This window comes from Aotus nancymaae, unplaced genomic scaffold (assembly GCF_030222135.1).
Source record: "Aotus nancymaae isolate 86718 unplaced genomic scaffold, 86718_ANA_hifiasm-v0.15.2.pri h1tg000002l, whole genome shotgun sequence".
In the NCBI taxonomy this organism is placed as follows: Eukaryota; Metazoa; Chordata; class Mammalia; order Primates; family Aotidae; genus Aotus; species Aotus nancymaae.
In genome coordinates this window covers 36,930,059-36,936,975 of record NW_026988413.1, presented here as the reverse complement: position 1 = coordinate 36,936,975, position 6,917 = coordinate 36,930,059, and the positions used below count along the sequence as shown (strand labels likewise).

Here is a 6,917-nt window from a genome sequence, read left to right as displayed (position 1 = left end):
ACATGTTCAATTTCATTGCCTAAAAATAGTTTTATAAATTTTCTCTATTCTGGTGTAATATGGGAGTTTATATATAAAAGAGGAAACTTAAAAAAATACCAGAAAAATGGGAAAATAAATGAAGTATTTACTGAGTTACCTGGAAAGACTTTTTAGATGTTTTGAAGGGATATTTGGTAGTTAAAGGTGATGCTTAGGCTATCTGTGTTCATGAAAAAATCAGTTGTTTTTCTCACCTACACCCATGTATATCACAAAGAGTATTATAAGTGTATTAATTTTCATTAGACTTATTTTGGTTTACATGTATCTCAGAGTGAGTCAAATGAGCAGATTATTTTTCTGATATCACAGCACAGTGACTGGCAAAAAAGAATCTGCAGTGCTGTAACACGTGTGCTCTGAAGTAGACGTACTAGGCCAAACCAGAGAGTGCAAAAGGAGAGGAGAACATCTTTGTGAGGATACCCTGATGAGGAAGTGGCAGTGCTGGGCAGGTAAGAGATTTTATTGTGTCTTCTTTAGATCATCTACTTGTAACTGAAAAGGCTGATTGTGGTAGAGCGTATTAGTAGGCATGGTTGGGGAAGCAAATAAAAGATGTACGAGAGGCAGCAAATCTATTAGGAAAGCACGCTTCAGTCTGGTAATCAGAGCTTGGGGTGTGTAAAAACAGGGCAAGATGTACTGATTTCTTGAAATGTTTTACTCAAAATCTTGCTGAGCTTCAGATGACAAACCTATTATTCATTTTTGTGTGATATTTTTGTTGATGTTTTGTGTTTTGCTTTGTTTCAGCAATGATGTATTGTCAGTATGTCAGAAAATCCAAACATTTCAAATTTACAGCAAATAAATATGCTGTTTTTAGAATACTGTATTATTGCCTTTAATACAAAATTACATGACTAAAGTGAAAGCATCTGCTAAATATTTAAGTCCTCTCTGAAGCATAGTCTAAAATATCAGAAGTAAATATTAAGTTCATCAGTATGTAGGTTGTCAATAGTTTCTCTTTTATAAAGTAATTGCGGAGATCATTGTGATTCTTGTCTACTTGTTTTCTGCCTGGCTTTCGCTGCTGACATATCATGGTATGTGTGCAATAGTTTCCAGAGAAATCATGAATGAAGTAATATGCTTTTGTCTTCCTGTGGGAGGAATAAACTCATGACCTAAAGATAATAATTGAAAAGGATAAAATAAAAAGTATTTGACAAATCAGAATTATTAAAATGTGATATTTTCCCTTCAAATGTATTTAGCTGAAGTTTCATAGTACTCTAATGTATGGGGGACAGTACTGTGTATAATTTTATAAGTACTGGATACGTGGATTCTTCAGCCTCAGTATATAAGAAGCTATTGAAGGAGGTGGAGATGAATAGAAAGGGAGAAGGTAATATTAGCACACATTTTCTGTAGATAAAAGAGATCAGAAATATTGGTTAATTTGTGCTCTTTCTAAAATTTTTAAATAATTTGCTCAGTTAAATAATCTAATGATTCTTATTTGTTAAAGATATGCGGGTTATTTACTTAGTGGGTTATTTTACTTATTTCACAAAAGCAAAACTAATAAGCTGATCTTTTTTTATAAATTGTGGATAGATATCAATACAGTACAAATCAGTGAATATTTTTAGCCTAAAGCTTCTAGAGAGCACAGCTATATATGTGTGTGTATATATACACACACATTTATATATGTTTATATTTACATTTATTTATTTTACATGTATATAATATATATTGTATGTAATATATATTATATAAATATAAATATAAATGTGTATATATGCATACATATATACATAGATATGTATACATAAATATAGATACATTATAGATAAATATATGTATATTTGTACATATATGTATAAATGTATATCCATATACATTTTTAAGAGCAAGAACATATAACAGGACATTAAACTTCTGCCCTAAAATAAAGGGTTTTTTTAATCCATTAAGTTTTATACATTTTTTGGGGGGGGCGCGGAGTCTTGCTCTGTCACCAGGCTGAAGTGCAGTGGCGTGATCTAGGCTCACTGAAACCTCTGCCTCTCAGGTTCGAATGATTCTCCTGCCTCAGCCTTCTGAGTAGTTGTGACTAGAGGTGTGCACCGCCACACCCAGCTAATTTGTGTGTTTTTCATAGAGATGGGGTTTCACCATGTTGGCCAGAATGGTCTGTTTCTTGTCCTCGTGATCTGCTTGCCTCAGCCTCAATTTTATGCATATTAGACCAAAACCTTGCATATAAAATCCTCCTTCATACCTTTATGACATAGTAATGTGCAAGGCTACTACCATGAAGTCATGTCATATTTTTCCTGCTGCTTCGACCATGGGAAATATCATTCCTAAAGTTCAAGGAAAAGGAATACCATCATAGTCTTCAGGTCATTTGTTAAAATCAGTGATTAAATGTTCAGTGTTAGCAGTGTGTGTAAACACTAGACAGAATACACATGACTACTAAGGCCCACCTGACACCTACTCAATCAGATATTCTTGGATCAAGATATTGCGTGTGCATGTTGAAAAAAAAAAGGTTTTTAGATAATTTAAAATCACTAAGAAACCCTTAGAGTTGATAATACACCCAGGAAGGGAAATAAAATCCGAAGGTTCAGTAAAGAATGGAGATTGGATAGCTGATAAAGCATAACAGGCACCTAAGGAGAGTGTAAATAAAAAGAATATATAAAGATAAAAGAATATGGACATAAAAAATATCAAATGAAAATAAAAGTACTATAGCATAAAGTATCTGGATTATCATATCAGAGGTAAATCTAATGGAAAAAAATCACAGAATTTACATCTAAAGTTGGACAAGATTCTTGAGGTTAGGTCTCAGATCTGCTTTCAACTCTTCAACTACCAGTCTTCCATGTATCAGATGTTCAATAAATATTTCCTGGATGAACTCATGCTAACTAGTAAAGCATGACTAAATCCACGCAGAGGTGAGGAAGGCACTGGTTACACTTGCTTCATGGTTCTAGGTGTGTGGTAGAACCCATCTGCTATAGCAGATGCTGAGGGTTGATTGGATAACAAACATGTGTGAGGTGAAAGGCATCTCTTTCCAAGAAAGCTACCAAGAAAGAGGTAAGGCAACTGTGCCAGGATGTCTCTTAACCTGCATCAACAGCCTCATCATCATATTGATCTTCCTAATTTAACCAAAAAGCTTCTGCAAATGTATGAAGAGATGATTAGATTGTGTTTCACAGTTTAAAATAAACAGTCTCATAACATTTTCGATAAAAGTTAATTTGCATTATATCCTTTTTGCAAACACTCTGTGTTTACTATGTCTTTCTTTAAACATATTAACACATCGATTGTTTCTGTAAATATTTCAGTATGGAATATTTCTGCATTAACCCTTAAGTATTCATGTTGCTAATATGTGTAATGTATACATTCTCCTAAGTTTAAATTTATTTATTTTAACTATAAAGACATAGTGATTGGAGAATAAAAATTTAATGAATTATTTTCTATTTCGGTTTTCCCATCTCTGACTTACATTTGGTAACAGAGTTCTAGAAAAAAATTTCAAGCAACTGAAATAAATTTAGCTATATTTTTTTCAGATGTTAATAAATCAATGTCATTATAAAAATTTATTTTGCTTTAATAAGCAAATATCCATTCTTTAATCTTAAAATAGTTTTATTTATATATATGTTTTCTTCCTCCTCACTCCTCTCTTATTTATCTGTATCTCTTGCTGACTGACATGCACACACACACACACACACACACACACAGATACCCACAATCATACATTTACAAGCACAAAAAGTCATTATCCCTCTAACTCGCTAGTGAATAGAGGATATAGAAATATTGGAATTTATAATGAAATAAAATGAAAAAAAAAAAAAAAGCCTAAATGTCTTAAATAACTCAATAGTTAGCAGGGAATGACAGTATGAGGACATAGTATCTACCAGGTATCAAGTTAGCTTACTAGTTGAATCTCAGACCTGCAAAACAACTGCTGGTGTCCATGTGCTTTGAGGGGCTGGTGGTCAAGAATTACTGCTTTTACTTGACAGATAAGAACAGAAATACTGAATTCCATTGACGTACAAAGGTAGAGCCAGGGTCACACAGTTGTATGTGGCCCAGGTTGAAATTGAATCCAAATACTACCAGACTTGAAAGCTAACATTCATTTCCCTGCCTTGACTGCTTTTCTCTCTATCAAATAGTGTGTATTTTTATAGGGCAGGAGGAGGAGTGGCTGGCTTTGCCTAGACCTGATGTTCTTTATATGTGCCTCTTGGTTGTGGATCCCATGTAAGCCTGCATAATACCCAACGGTACATTAAAATAGAGTTACAAAAGTTGATAGGGCCCATTTTATAAGAAAATTGAATATTTAAAAAGTTTGCTGTGCATCATCATTATTAACCAAATTTATAAACAGGAATATATTTAAGATTTTTAACAGAATTATTTACTATTTTAAAAAGAAGCAAATCCTTAAAGTTAATAGGAACATATCTAATGTTTACTCAAATATAAATGCTTTCAGTCTAATCAGCTAGATATAAAATCATCTTGTTAAAATTGTTTTAAATAAGGAGTTATCCTTATTTATCTTAATGATAAAGCTTTATTTCAGAATGAGGTAGAGGGAAGAGAAATTTTAGAGTTCAACACATGAAACCTTGGACCTTAGCTCTGCCACCAACTGACTTCTTGATTACCAACAATAAGCTAAACTTGTAAGAGGAAATCTCTTTTTCTGTAAATATGAAGATCATTTTTACAATCTTAATGGGGTTTATGTGAATTAAATAAGATATTTGGATGTACTTAGCACTCCACCAGCCACTGGTATCATTTATTTTCATACAGCATTTACTGGATACATTATGTAAATCGTATTTTGGTTTAGTTATTCTCTTCAGAAGATGGACTGCATTTGTTTTGTTGTTTGCTTGTTTGTTAGTATATGGTTTTGGTTTTGTGGAATGTCAAACCCTTCCAAATGATACAGTTTTACAAATTCTAATTAGACAAGCTCCTTTCTTTTTATTTATTTATTTTACTTTAAGTTCAGGGGTACATGTGCAGATCTTGCAGGATTGTTACATAGCTATACACATGCCATGGCTGTTTGCTGCCTTCATCCCCCGTCACCTATATTCGGTATTTCTCCTAATGTAATCCCGTCCCAATCTCCCCACCCCTGCTATCCCTCCCCTAGCTTCCTCCCACAACAGACCCCAGTGTGTGATGTTCCCCTCCCTGTGTCCATATGTTCTCATTGTTCAACACCCACTTATGAGTGAGAACTTGCAGTGTTTGGTTTTTTGTTCTTGTGTCAGTTTGCTGAGAATGATGGTTTCCAGATTCATCCATGTCCCTGCAAAGGACACGAACTCATCCTTTTTTATGGCTGCTTAGTATTCCATGATGTATATGTGCCACATTTTCTTTATCCAGTCTGTCATCAATGGGCATTCGGGTTGGTTCCAAGCCTTTCCTATTGTAAACAGTGCCACAATGAACATATCTGTGCATGTGTCTTTATAATAGGACAATTTACTATCCTTTGGGTATATACCCAGTAATGGGATTGCTGGGTCAAATGATATTTCTATTTCTAGGTCCTTGAGAAATCACCGCACTGTCTTTCACAATGGTTGAACTAATTTACACTCCCACCAACAGTGTAAAAGCATTCCTATTTCTCCACATCATCTCCAGCATCTATTGTGTCCAGATTTTTTAATGATCACCTTTCTAATTTGACTAGGATGATATCTTAATGTTGTTTTGATTTGCATTTCTTAATAACCAGTGATGATGAGCATTTTTTCATATTTTTTTGCCACATAAATGTATTCTTTTGAAAAATGTCTGTTCATATCCTTCGACCACTTTTGGATGAGGTCATTTGTTTTTTTTCTGATACATTTGTTTTAGTTCTTTGTAGTTTCTGGATATTAGCCCTTTGTTGGATGGGTAGCTTGCAAACATTTTTTCCCATTCTGCTTGTTGCTAGTTCACTCTAATGATTGTTTCTTTTGCTATGCAGAAGCTCTGGAGTTTAATTAGATCCCATTTGTCTATTTTGGCTTTTGTTATCATTGCTTTTGGTGTTTTAGTCATGAAGTCCTTGCCTATGCCTATGTCCTGAATGGTATTGCCTGGGTTTTCTTCTAGGGTTTTTATGGTGTTAGGTCTTATGTTCAAATCTTTAATCCATCTGGAGTTAATTTCAGTGTAAGGTGTCAGGAAGGAGACCAATTTCAGCTTTCTGCACATGGCTATCTGGTTTTCCCAATACCATTTATTAAATAGGGAATCCTTTCCCCATTGCTTATTTTTGTCAGGTTAGTCAAAGATCAGATGGTTGTAGATGTGTGGTCTTACTCTGTTGTTACTTCAGAGGCCTCTGATCTGTACCATTGGTCTATATCTCTGTTTTGGTACCAGTACCATGCTGTTTTGATTACTGTAGTCTTGTAGTATAGTTTGAAATCAGGTAGTGTGATGCTTCCAGGTGTTTTGTTTTGTTTTGTTTTGTTTTGTTTTGTTTTGTTTTATTTTGCTTAGGATTATCTTGGCTGTGTGGGCTCTGTTTTGGTGTTTTTTCCAGGTCTGTGAAGAAGGTCAATGGTAGGTTCATGGAGACAGCATTGAATCTTTAAATTACTTTGGGCAGTATGACCATTTCATGAAATTCATTCTTCCTAACCATGAGCATGGAATGTTTTTCCATCTGTTTGTGTCCTCTCTTATTTTCTTGAGCAGTGGTTTGTAATTCTCCTTGAAGAGGTCCTTCATGTCCTTTGTTAGTTGTATTTCTAGGTGTTTTATTCTCTTTGTAGCATTTGTGAATGGGACTTCACTCATGATTTGGCTCTCAGTATTAACAA

General features: G+C 34.2%; 1 long non-coding RNA gene across 1 annotated transcript in view; it reads left to right on the top strand.

The window, feature by feature from the left end:
• Positions 1 to 373: 373 nt before the first annotated feature.
• Positions 374 to 6,917, top strand: part of LOC135269480 (uncharacterized) — a 144,025-nt gene continuing 137,481 nt past the window's right edge. The window contains exon 1 of the long non-coding RNA XR_010337766.1: positions 374 to 497. This is a non-coding gene — a long non-coding RNA (uncharacterized LOC135269480). The remainder of the gene's footprint in view (positions 498 to 6,917) is intronic.